Source organism: Pinus tabuliformis, chromosome 7 (assembly GCF_031772625.1).
Source record: "Pinus tabuliformis cultivar Carrire ecotype Pingquan chromosome 7, CPIR1, whole genome shotgun sequence".
In the NCBI taxonomy this organism is placed as follows: Eukaryota; Viridiplantae; Streptophyta; class Pinopsida; order Pinales; family Pinaceae; genus Pinus; species Pinus tabuliformis.
This window is the reverse complement of record NC_142293.1, coordinates 521871630-521885973: the sequence shown is the minus strand read 5'-3', so window position 1 is coordinate 521885973 and position 14344 is coordinate 521871630.

Genomic DNA, 14344 nt, shown 5'->3' with positions numbered 1-14344 from the left:
ATAATGTAAGGGCACAACAATAAAAATAGTGTGATTATATGGGGTACAATAATAACAATATAGGGACAACATGGGCACAACAATAACAATAAGGGGCTATAATGACAATAATAATAAGGGAATACACTAGTATTATAGGGATCTAACATGCCCCTCTCCTTCAAAAAAGTGTTGTCCTCGACACTTGAGTAGTTCTAAATGATTTTGTTTAAAATTCTCATCCTCCCATGTGGAATCTTCAGTGGGTAATTTCTTCCACTTGATGAGATACTCTGAAATTGATCGATTTCATAGCTCTCGAGTTCTTGTTTCTGTGACTGCTTCAAGTTCCAATATGATGTTTCCTTCCTAGTCAATTTCTGGCAATATTGTTTGAACTGGGAGCTTATCACCTATAACCCTCTTTAAGCATGAAACATGGAAATCTGGGTGCAGTCGAGAAGATGCAAGAAGCTCAAATTTGTATGCCATAGTACCAGTCTTTTGCAACACCTTGTACAGACCATAATACTTTGGTGATAATTTATTATCCTTCTTAGCTTGCTTGAGGTACATTTGTTTGTATGGTTGTAGCTGTATAAATACCCAACCACCTACATCAAAACTTCTTTTGCTACGATGTTGATCTACCTGTTGTTACATTATATTATGCCCCAAAGTGGTGTTATCCTTTAAGAGTTGGAGAACTTGTTGTTGATGCGCGTTGTGATCTTCCACTGCTTGAAACTTAGAATTTTCTCTTAAATATGATGTGATGGATGGTGGATGATGTCCATAAAGTGCCATAAATGGGGTCATTTTCACTGCAGTATGGAAGGAAGTGTTATACCACCATTTAGCCAGAGGCAACCATTTGACCCATTATGTATGTTTATCAGATACAAAGCAACGAAGATATCCTTCCAAACATTTGTTCACTATCTCAGTTTTCCCATAAAATTGAGGATGATAAGATGAGCTATGAGCTAACTGAGTGCCCAGACAATAAAATAGTTTTGTCCTAAAATTTCCAGTGAAAATGGGATCTTTGTCACTTACAATAATCTTTGGGTTTCCATGTAGCTTTTGAAATGTTTCCATAAATGTAATACAAAAAAGTGTGCATACTTGGTAAGTCTATCAACTACCACCATGATGACACTCTTTCCTTCATACTTGGGTAAACTTGTGATAAAATCCATTGAAACCTCCTCCCAATGTTAACTTGGAATGGATAAACGTTGTAATAGTCCTAGGGTCTTAATCGTATCAAATTTATTTTGTTGACAAACCAAACATTCCACCACAAACTTTTGAATATCGGATTTAAGGCCATCCCAAAAAAATTCCTTCTTAACCCTGTGGTAAGTTTTTAAAAATCTTGAGTGCCCTCCTAAGGAAGAGGTGTGCAATTCCATAAGAATCTTTTGTTTGAGTTGGAAATTCTTACAGAGGTATAAGGGATATTTGTACCATAATGAATCATTTTTCCAGCTAAATGTATCAAATGTATTGGGATCTTCTTGTAAATTTTGAATGAGGGTCCACACTTCTTCTTCATTCTTCCATTCATCCCTTGCTTCATTTATCCAATCTGGTTGGATAATAGAAATGGCACAAAGCAATGCTTCCACGTCCTCATCCTTTCTTGAGAGTGCATCTGCAACAACATTTTTCTTCCCTTTTTTGTAGATGATTTTAAATTCATAACCCAACATCTTTGTGGCCCATTTTTGCTGCTCTTCTGAATATAATATTTGTTCTAAAACGTATTTAAGACTATCATGATTTGTTTTTACCTTGAAGTGTCTTCCCATTAGGTAAGGTCACCATTTCTTAAGTGCATGTAATATTTCCAACATTTCCTTCTCATAAATGGCTTTGTGTAAATACTTTCCTTTGATTTGACAACTTTCGAAAGCAATGGGTCTTTCTTCTTTCATTAAAACAACACTTATTCCATTTCATGAGGCATCACATTCCACAATAAAGGTTTTTGTGAAGTCTGACATAGCTAAGACCGATGCTTGGCACATTTCCTCTTTAAGATTTTCAAAGGCCTCCGTTGCTTCTAGATTCCAAGAAAATGCATCTTTCTTCAATAATGTGTTTAGAGGTGCTACTATTCTCCCATAATTCTTAACAAACTTGTGATAATACGCTGTCAACCTGAGAAATCCTCGCAGATGCTTTAAGGATGTGGAGATTTTCGATTCCTTAATGGCTTTAATTTTGCTAGGGTCTACCTTAACACCTTCATGAGATACAATATGACCCACATATTCCACCTCTTGTACTCCAAAGAAACATTTGGAAGTTTTTGCATATAATTTTTTCTCCTCCAATAGTTTGAGCACCCTGTTAACATGTTGAACATGATCCTTCCAAGACTTGTTGTAGATTAGTATATCATCAAAAAATATTAACACAAATTATCTAAAGAAGGGTTTGAAAATGGAACTCATCAAACCTTGAAATGTAGAAGGTGCATTGGTAAGGCCAAAAGGCATGACCAAAAATTCATAATGACCCTCATGAGTTCTAAATGTTGTTTTCAGAATGTCTTCAGTCTTGATTTTGATTTGATGATATCCTAAACAAAGATCCAACTTCGTGAAGTAAATTGATCCATGCAATTCATCCAATAATTCATCAATGACAGGAATGGGAAATTTATCTTTAAAAGTGAGCTTGTTTAGCTCCCTATAATCGGACACATGCACCATGATTCATCCTTCTTATGCACCAATACTACTGGAGCAGAGAAAGAACTTTGACTAGGTTGAATTATACCAGCGTCTAGCATTTCTGCAACCATATGTTCAATTTCACTCTTTTGGGCATAGGGATATTTGTAAGGCCTGGTGTTTGGAAGAACACTTCCTGGAATCAAATTAGAATGATCATGATCATGAATAGGTGGGAGGTCTTTGAGAGTCTCAAATACCTTGGAATGATTGTCCAAGGCTTTTTGGAGATCTGGAGAAATAGATGATTTCGATGTGGGAACCTCTAGTGAACATAATTGTGCAATTACGCCTCGTTGTTCTTTCTTTAGAATCTTTGTCATGCCATTAGAGCTTATTATATTTCCTGGTTTCCCTGCGATACCCCTTAATTTAACTTCCTTTCCTTCCGAAAAAAATTCAAGAAATGTTCTTGAAAATTAAAAGATATCGTACCCAAAGATTGTAACCATTGGACTCCTAGTACAACATCAACACCACCCATTAGAATGGAAAGCATTGGACTATTTAATACATATTATCCCATGGATAGCTTGATATTATGGAACTTTCCAGAGAAATTTATGGTTCCTCCATTTGTAACCATCACTTGACACTCTGGTGTTGGATATAGGAATAAATGCAATTCCTTGGCTATATTCCAATGAATACATTATGGGTACTGCCTGAATCAATCAACATTATTACCTTTTTCTTCTTGATATGTCCTTCTATATTGAGAGTTTGAAGAGTGGTAATTCCGGCCAATGCATTACAAGATATGGTCGGATTCATTTCTTCTTTCTCTAGGGTTTGTTCCTGTTGTATATCCTCTTCTTTTGATGTTTCTTGTTCCTTTTCTTCCTCCTCTTCACAACATATGTAAAATAATTTCTTCTCAGCACACTTATGACCTTTAGTGTATTTGATATCACAACTATAACAAATCCATTTTACTCTTTTTTCTTCCAATTGTTGTGGTGTCAACCTTGTACGATGTGGAAGGCTAGGGGCAACAACACTTCCATCTTTATAGTTGTGAGTGGTAGGCTTCCTTGTTTCCATAATTTTGCTTTCTTGCCAACCTAAATGCCTTTTCCAATGAATCGGGTTCCCAAAGGCAAACCTCATGTTGGATGTTATCCTTTAAAGTCCCTATGAACACATCAATCCTATGCTCCTTTGAAATATATTTTACCATTATATTCAATTTTTGGAAGTCCTCAATGTGCTCCACCATTGAACCCTTTTGTTTGAGATTTATCAATTGGCTAAAAAAGGTGTTGCTTTTTGTATCCTCATAATGCGCTATAATTTCTTCCCTAAAAATTTCCCAAGTGAAAATTCGTTTACGAAGAAAAGCCATGGATACCATACAAACTGATTGGGTTCCAAATATAAAGTTGCAATGCGTACCTTTTGTGTGTTTTTCACATTATGGAGTTCGAAATATTGCACCATCTGTAGTATCCATGTTACAAAATCCTTGCCACCAAAATTCCTCATATCGATCTTTGGAACATGGTGGGTCTTCAATCCAATGTTAGAGTCTATGAAATCATGATTAACATTTCTTTTGTTCTCATAATGAGTTTCCTTTACTACCCTTTCACCATTAGTAAGCATTTTTTGTAGCAACTTTGTCAAATCTACCTTCAAATCTTCCATGTTTCCTTTAAGTTTTGCTTATATACCATCCATCTTAGCTTCCATGTCATCCATATTAGCTTCCACTCCATGCTTTAAACCATCCATCTTAGCTTCAGTTACTTTTTGTGAGAGCAATATTTGTTGCACTTGGTCTCGTAATTTTGATATATCATGTCACATTTCTTCCTCTTCTTCATGTGTCATAGTAGATATTTCGGGTTGCTTACTAGGTGTTTTCATTTTCTTTCTTCGGGTCATCAATGAATGGTAATTATGCTTCACAATTCCCTTTAAATCACTTCAAACTACTTTCTCAAACAAAACTTATGCAAATTTAAGAAAACTACACACCTTTTTTTTCCTTTTATATGATCTCAATCTTGAAACGACTATAACTCTATAATTTCAGATCTCCAAGTTCGTAAATTGTGGCTTGTTATATCCCTCTGAGTCCTCTTTCCAACCCCACAAGTCTGATCACAATTAGATTCTCCAAGAATGAGTTATGCCCAATCTCCCGCAATGACCTGATTATAGACTAGTTCAGTAGAGCGAATTTGTACGACGTAGGTACACATGTCAATTTTTCAACCTTCCATCCTAAAAATGATACCCAACAAACTACAGTTCATCATATTTCTGTCACTTTCTACGAAATTTAAATCTGATGCTCAGAAAGAAAGTTATGACGGTTTTCCAAAGGTGACTTGATTGAGATCGAATTCGGGATCCTGCAAAAACCCTAAATTACTCAGTTCATATATATGAAAATATAGAGGGACAAGATCTAAAATTTAGTCACGAGGGTCATCAATGAATGTTAATTATGCTTCACAATTCCCTTTAAATCACTTCAAACTACTTTCTCAAACAAAACTTATGCAAATTTTAAGAAAACTACACACCTTTTTTTTCCCTTTATATGATCTCAATCTTGAAACGACTATAACTCTGTAATTTCGGATCTCCAAGTTCTTAAATTGTGGCTTGTGATATCCCTCTGAGTCCTCTTTCCAACCCCACAAGTCTGATCACAATTATATTCTCCAAGAATGAGTTATGCCCAATCTCCCGCAATGACCTGATTATAGACTAGTTCAGTAGAGCGAACTTGTACGACCTACCACGTGTCAATTTTTCAACCTTCCATCCTAAAAATGATACCCAACAAACTATAGTTCGTCATATTTCTGTCACTTTCTATGAAATCTGAATCTGATGCTCAGAGAGAAAGTTATGACGGTTTTCCAAAGGTGACCTGATTGAGATCAAATTCGGGATCTTGCAAAAACCCTAAATTACTCAGTTCATATATTTGTAAATATAGAGGGACATGATCTAAAATTCAGTCACGAGGTTCATCACGATTTCAGCTCAAACGGGTTTTAATTTAATATTTTGAGGCTTCATAGAAAAAAGTTATAGAGAAAATTCCACGATGACCTGTTTGAAGTAGCGAAACCCTAGAATCCAAACCTCTGATACCAATTGTTATGCATCCAACTCACAAAATAGAAGAAAGAGATAGATCAACGACTTCAAAAGTAGCCTCTTCGAGGGGGAAGCCTCCTTTATATTACATAAATGAACAAGTCCTCGATGATACAAATGACAAGACGTCCTTTCTATATATAGGAGTCTAAGGGGTCACAATATAATCAGAGTAATAATTATAAGGGCACAACAATAACAATAGTGGTCTTCTATGGGGCACAATAATAACAATATGGGGACAACATGGTCACAACAATAACAATAAGGGGCTACAATAACAATAATAATAAGGGAATATACTAGTATAGGGACCTAGCAGTATGAGATATGGATTATTCTTCATGATTTGTCGTAACCTTTTTATTTACCTTTAATCCTTGGGAAATTAATTTTAATTACATTGCATTTTTCAATATTAAGAGTTTTTACTTTAATAAAAGAATATGTGGTAAGCAGTTAATAAGTTTTAGAGTAGAATTAATAAAGTTAATATTTAAAACTCTAATTAATTTAGTAGTTTTAGCAGTTGTTCTCTTTTCTTTTTATCCTTTTCCTCTAGTTTGAAGTTTCTCAATTGTACACTAAATCTATATGATAATACTTCTTTTCATTTTACATTTATATAATTAATGTTCAAAAATTCATCGTTTACCTATCAAATTGCAACATTACTATATTTAAACTAAGTGACAGGTACTAGCTACTATGTAGCACTTGTTTATAGAATGGTAATAGTTTAAATATTGTATGTCTAAGAACATTTATTACCATTGTCATATCAAGTCCAAATATGTTTTCCAATAACTCAAGTAATTGGGTATGTTATCCTTTTACATTTTATTATTTATAAAATGGTAATAGTTTGGTGAGGTAGTTTTAAGTGGTTGAGAACTCTTGAATTTTTATTTTCATTTGAATTTTGTAAGTTTGGGTGGTACCTTTCTAGTACTTTTTCAAAATAAGGCAGGCATTACAAAATCAACATCCATATACAAATGGTCTCAACCTATGCATTGGGAAACTAGGTCTGTTGACCATCTAGTTGCATTGTAGCTAGTCCAAAAAAGAAATACTCTAAGATTATTTAATAAAGTTATATGATGTTGACTGTCTTTATCACTCCTATCAGCTATGAGTCTATACCAAATTAGCCAAAAGCCTATACTATTCATCTAAACAGGACTAAGCAACAAAAAACCATACTATGCAATTATTCAGGACTAATCAATAGAGGACTCGAATGATCTTTAACACTAGAACCCAACAACTCAGTCAGAGGCATGCAGGGAATGTGTTACTCTATGAGTTCAAGGTGAGCATTATGATGTTGTATCTGACACTGAATTAACTGGAATTCTTTGTGAATTTCCTGAAACTCTTATGAAGAACTTGGGCTGCCTGAAAGGGGAAACATCACAACTTTAGCTAAAAGGAGCTCCATCATCTAGAATAACTAAAGAGTTTGCATAAACAGAGTGCAATGACCTTGTGTATTTCCTTGATTTGGGATAATATCATCAAAATCTACCATAATTTCTTGTTCACTAGGATACAACTAGTTACCAATCTCAACTTTCCACTTGCTAATGGCTTGGAAAGCCTATGGGTGGGTGTTGTTCCTATAAGATCTAGCTACAACTGAAATAGAGTGATGAGTATTCCTATGCCCTCGGACCCTATCAGATCTCCTCTTCCCATGACCCCAGTCTCGGCCCTCCCTCCACCAGTGTTAGAATTTCCACTATGTTGTGACTTAGGTCGCTTCATTTCCTTCAACAAACCCCTATTGGAGAGACGCTTGAGGGTTTCCAATTAAAAAAACCACCATCTGTTAATCCTCACAGTAGGAGTGTGTGATTGTTCTCTGGAGGGCGACCAAGAGAAAAGAGACCATGGGGAAGTAGAATTGAATACTTGCAGGGTCCGCAGAGACAGTGACGAAGAAACGAGACCTCACCACAAGATCTTGGACATTGGCGCTATCCTCACCTCCCACGACTACCTTGGAGATTCTCCCTTTCCCCGGGTTACCTGTGGAGGGTGCCTTGTTTTGGTTTCTCAGTGATCTACCACCTACAAAAGTTATGGTGGTCGCCTTCTCGTTAACCTCCAAATGCCTCCTTACTTGGTTATAATCCTACACTAACGTCCCGCGCATGGGAAAACTTGTGTGGGGGTAGCCATGCAAACCCCCTCTCTTTACTATAATTAACTTCATTACGTCGAATCAGAACCCATTACGTCCCCTTAACCTATCTCTCACCTTGATTGGGGGATAAAATTATTTCATTAAAAAACATAAAATTTGACATTAAAAGAAACAATTTATTTATTAAAACATGTTTAATTGATGTGAAAATGTTTAGCAAACATTAACTTTAAAATTAGAGGTATTTTTGAAGTTTATGTATTCTATTTTTAAGATAAAGAGAAGCAAGTGTTTAAAAATTGTGTTCTTGTCCACAATGATCCCAAGAATTTTGGTTGGAAATCCAAAGTTTTAAAACTATGGTGTTATAAAATTCCCATGGGACTTTTAAACAAACAAAATTATATGGATAGAAAGGATGGTTGGTAGTTGAATGTACACATGCTAGTTAGATTTTTTTCAATGTAACTATCAAAGTATCAAGCACAATAATTTTAGCTTTTAGTTCTTTAAAGCAAGTTTAATGGGAGTATAAGGGGTTAGCTTAATTAGTTGTTACCAATATTGCTAGGCATTTGGCTAGTTCTATGCTAGTAGGTGATTGATTTGAGTCACTTAGGTTAAGCAAATTAATCTATGACAATATATTATCAACCCATGGTCTTCAAAATCCTTATACAATGGGTATTTACCTTACATAAGTTGTTATGTATAACTATCACAAGTTGTTGTAATTCTATAGTAGTGGAGAGTGGTAGCAGTCATGGCCTAAATTGCGAAAGAGCTCACAAATCTCCTTTTCTAACCTCCCTATAAATAGGTTAGCATCAATAATGCTATACCTTTGAACCATTATGAAATAACTTTGTAGATTATCTCCAGTTTCTTAGATTGTAGATCACATTGCCTCTTTGATAAGTTTCCTTCCCTTTTCTAATTATTGTATATATTTTGAAGAAACAATTAATTAGTATTAAAATTAGGTCACTCTGGATGCTAAACTTGGGATAAATATATCTACCAATCCATTGATTGATTTAAGCTACATAGCAAGCTCCAATGCTTCTTGTTACCACTCAAACTAGCAAGCGTCCTAGGAGCGGATCCTATAGAGCAACTACTAGGTTAAGGGGAAACATTGGAGTGATAGCCCATTGTCACCTTAGCTAAGGCTCCCTGTTCTTTACGAACTTCCATTGATGGGAGGAGTCTTGGTATGAAAGGAATCACAATGATGAATAGATCAATGAGTGGATGGAGGGTGACTCCTAGGGCCTATTAACAAGAGAGACTCAATTATATGGCTTACTTACTTGAGAAGCAAGGTGATGGACTCTTTAAAAGTGTTAAGAAGATACTTGAGTCTAGGTCTAGGGGATAATATTTGACAAGGGGTTTCCTAGACATAAGGATCTCGATGAAGAAATGGCTTCTAGGTAATCCTTGTGGAATTTGAGTTTAAGATTTACGGGACCACAAAAAGGCCAAGTGGACCCAAACTAGGTCAAGTGTATGGAGTTGATCAATCAAGCATGGGCTTGACATAATTAGGAAAGATAATAGGATCAAAGGACTATTTTTCTTTGAGATTTTGAATGCAATGATCCCAATGAGGACACTAACCCAAATCAGGCTAGGGAAATAATTGGTCTTGCAGCTAAGGCTCGCTATATCTCAGGATTCCACCATCAGATTTTTGTCAAACTTGGAGGACCTCTAGAAAAAACCTCAGCGCAATAGTGGACCAAAAATCGAGGGGTTAGAATTCATAGGATGCCCTAGTTGACCCTCTAGGGTTAGGCCTAGAGTTTGGAAAAAGTGAATAAAGAGAGGAAAATTTGACCACCAAAGCGATACAACGATCAGTGCCTTATTGTTTGGGCCTAATGGAGTCAAGATACACATAGATTTCAAATTTTCGTGAGCTAAGGAGCCTTAAATGATCTTTGCTAGCCTCTCTAAGGGCAACAACTAGGTCAATAGGGATTTATACTTCAAATTTTTGAAGGAGATAAAGTTTTTGAGGTATTCAACCTAAGAGGTGCCTTTAGGAACATCAACCCAATCCCTGAAATCTCAACACATTCATTTAATCACTTGTTCAAGGTCCCAGAAGAATTTCATTTTACATAACCCATACAAGAACAAGGATAACAAGATACATGCATTTGACAAGTAAGATAACAAGAATAACATCAAAAATTCTACTTACATGGGAGAGAGAGAGAGAGAGAGAGAGAGAGTATCCATTAATAAATTTCACATTATGAATAACTTCCAAAGACAATAACGAAATCCAAAGATCATAGTGCATAAAAAAAGCTCCAAAAGTTATCCCAACAAAAAGTGTGAAAATCTCTCAAGAGATACCATTCTAATCCAAGTGATGATGAGAGGTTATAATGAGCCTCTCTCATATTTATACAACTCTAAAGAGGATTCGATTTGATTAATTGGCCCACCCCTTGTATCCTGTAATGAGGCACATCATCATCTGGACCTTGGAACGTTTTCCAAGTGTATGGTGCAAATGTGGAGTTGGTTGGGCATGGCGAACCAAGTGCATCATCCTCATCCAAAAGGTGGAACACGAGAAATCACTGAATGGTTTTGGGGATCCATGAAGTCCTATCTGCTATGGTGGAGGCACATGGCTCACAATGCTCACCCTACAAGTTCCATAAGGCCCTTTGGAGGGATTGGACCCTGTATAGGGATACCAAACCCCAAAATGGAGATCCACCTACAATCTTGCATAAGATCCAATGTGTTCCCTTTCCCTCCAATACAACAAATCATTAGAGTAATCAAGTAAAATAGCTTACAAATCATGGAATCAAGTGGGAAATTCATGGTGGCATGCCCTTCTACAATGGTCTTTGGCGTGTATAAGTGTCTCCAAGCTGAATAAGGGGGTTAACCAAATGCCCTATTGGGTGGTTTCATCCTTTAAAAGGGTGTCATGTCCATGGTCATCCATCATGTGATATAATGATGGAATTTAATTGGGGTGAAGGGGAAGATCCATACCACATGCCATGGCATAATGGTAGCTATGATGAGTGAAGCCCATACTTGGGTATATGAGTGTAGGAGGTAGAAAATCGTGGTACATTAGTTACCCTGACATTTGTTTTTCCACCCTTCTTCATATGCCTTTTTCCTTTGATTGATTTTTCTTCATAATTGTTGGGGCTCCAGGGGATGAGAGCATGATGGATGGAATAAAACAGTAGATACCCCCTTTTAAGGTGGGGTAACTCATTTCCTATCAAGGGTTGGGACAATAATGGGTTCCTTGATGTGGAGGGGGCTCATCTAGGACCCATAGGAACTAGGGTGATGGCCATGAGCGAGGGGTAGAGCTCATGTTTTGTTTTTTCTTGCGTGCTAAATTTGTATGTGTCGGTAATCTTTTGAATTTTGTGGTACATTTCTTATTATAAGTGGCCAAATTATGCTTTTTCCTTTCTTTTTAGTTACATCAACATTCGGGCATCATTCAAGGCCCGAACCAAAATGTGGAAAAGGGGAGGAGGATGTTAAACCTATGTGGACCGAGATGGGAATGGTGATAAATAAGGTTAAAATGAGTAGAGGAGAGTGATGTATATGGCGTCAGGAAGTGGGACTGTGCAACCAAAATCGGGATTTCCCATGTAATGCCATCCCTAAAGCTAATGGTGAGTAAAGGTGATCCCACGGGACTAGGATATAAAGATAACTACCAAATTAGGCAGAGGAGACAAGAGTACAAACCTAGTCCACTCTTTCCGGCGAATTTCTCCCCCCCCGCCCCAATCCATGCCCAGTAGTGTCCATGATAATTAAACAAAATCACTCAACTAAACCATTGAAATGTCATACATTTGGGGTCAACAGGTCCACCTTCAAGCATGTGATCATAACAGATGTGTGAGGGACCACAAGGTTGGCTCGGGTGGTGGAGAAAATGGCACATCAAGCTATCTGGTGGATGTAAGGGGTTGCTATTTGAGGACCATCTTGGAGAAATTTTTTCTCCTAGTGATATCACCCACAAAGTGGTGGGTAACACTTCCAATTGATCACTCAATCACTACTATAATAATGGGATTTGGAAATGTGGTAGCAATCCACTAATAAATTAATCTTTATGATGCACATCCTAAGTATTATAATTTAGATGGGTCATGTGATTTCAAAACTACTAGTTATACTCCCAAAGTGGCTCTACCACCTTTTATTTAACCCCTTTTAACTGGATAATGCTCTACAACGCCAATTTTGGCTTTTGAAACTCCTTCATAAAATCTTGACACAAATGATCCACAGTTGATATTAGGTTAGTAGGAGCACTTTGTGTACACTTTATGTGCCGCTACAAAGCTCTCTTGCATAATGTTGTTTGCAACTTTGCCTAGTGGATGGCATGGATGGTTCTCCATGTGCTCCAAATTACATCATAAGGGAACCAATGCTTCTCCACATCTTCTTCAACACAAATATGAAAGAAGAGAAGGCACAAGAAAGATTTAATCAATTAAACCACTATTCTTGTCTAATGGCTATGGATTAACAAGAATTTCAAAGGAATATTGTTTGGTGTGTATCTTCCCATTTCCTCTCACCAATAGCCTTTATGAACTTCTACAAACATTTGATAACATGCATCTCATTCACTTTCCATGTTCTCTATGTTTTCCATAGTTTAACTCTTTGTAGATTCAATTTATATCTACCATATAGTTTTCATATGGTACCAATTCCCTAAAATAGGGCTTACACTTTAATATCTGCAATGACTGAAAACATACCCTAACATACCTTGTTCCACTAGGAACATATTTACGCCGTAAGGCATTTCCCTCTGAAATGAACTCCCCCAAATGCCTTTCTGTCATAATTGTAGCCGTTAGATCTTTTGTTAGACGATTGAACAAAAATCAGCCGTCTGATTTAATAAAAAATGTTTTAAAACATTAAAAAATATTTAAAAACGTTCCACTTTCCACTTGACATCTGTGCGCTGAGCATGGGAAACATGAACGTATATGCCTGTAATAGCGACAAGAAAACCGTAGAAAAGAAAATATAAGGGGGTGAAGAAGGGAAAAATCGAAAGTATGTACAGGTGGGTTGAGCAGATTTTCCACTGGGTATCATCGAGATTGCCACTGGGCATCATCGAGATTGCCACTGGGCATCATCGAGATTGCATGTTTCGATCACCCATTCAGGAACTATTGGTGGGCCTTTCCATTTTGTTGTCAAAAAATTTCCTTCGATTCGAACGCAGACAAATTGATTCGAAACCCACTCAGCCATTGGCATTCCCTCCTCCTTTTTTTCGAGGCTTCGATCAAATTTCTCTTATCTGCTTTGTACTAGGTGAATTGGGTCTCAGCCATAATCGAGCTTTGGGTTTCAGTCATAATCGAGCTTTGGGTTTCAGTTATAATCGAGCTTTGAAATCTGCAGAATGGAGGTTATTGAGAGAAGAATAAGTGGATTTGCAGGTTGCTGCCAATTTGATGATTTTGATTGAATGTGCTAATTAACATAATGGCAGAATAGGGAAAATCGAGCTTGGGAGCTTGTCTTTTATTTATATTCAGCTTGATTATATATATATTTTAGTTCGGGTGAAGCGGCATCATGGTGTAGGGAGCAATTTAGGGCAGCTTTTATGATAACAATAATAAGAACTGAACCTTGTTTTTGGGCCTGGATTTAACCGTGGTGGAAATGGAGCCGGGTTTTAGGAGAGAGTTTTTAGCAATCATGGCTAGCGATCTTATGACTAAATATCACGATGGCACTACAAAAATAGATGCGGATGAAACTGCTGGTGAAGAACGCCATCTGAGACACAAGCGCACCAAGTATCATCTGGTAATTTTCTCAGTGAATAATGCTCATTGTTTATATTTTTATTTTTCAAGTCCTTTATTTGAGTTTTAGCTCTTTTTTTATCTGCTGAAAGGAGGTTATTGAGAGAAGAATAAGTGGATTTGCAGGTTGCTGCCAATTTGATGATTTTGATTGAATGTGCTAATTAACATAATGGCAGAATAGGGAAAATCGAGCTTGGGAGCTTGTCTTTTATTTATATTCAGCTTGATTATATATATATTTTAGTTCGGGTGAAGCGGCATCATGGTGCAGGGAGCAATTTAGGGCAGCTTTTATGATAACAATAATAAGAACTGAACCTTGTTTTTGGGCCTGGATTTAACCGTGGTGGAAATGGAGCCGGGTTTTAGGAGAGAGTTTTTAGCAATCATGGCTAGCGATCTTATGACTAAATATCACGATGGCACTACAAAAATAGATGCGGATGAAACTGCTGGTGAAGAACGCCATC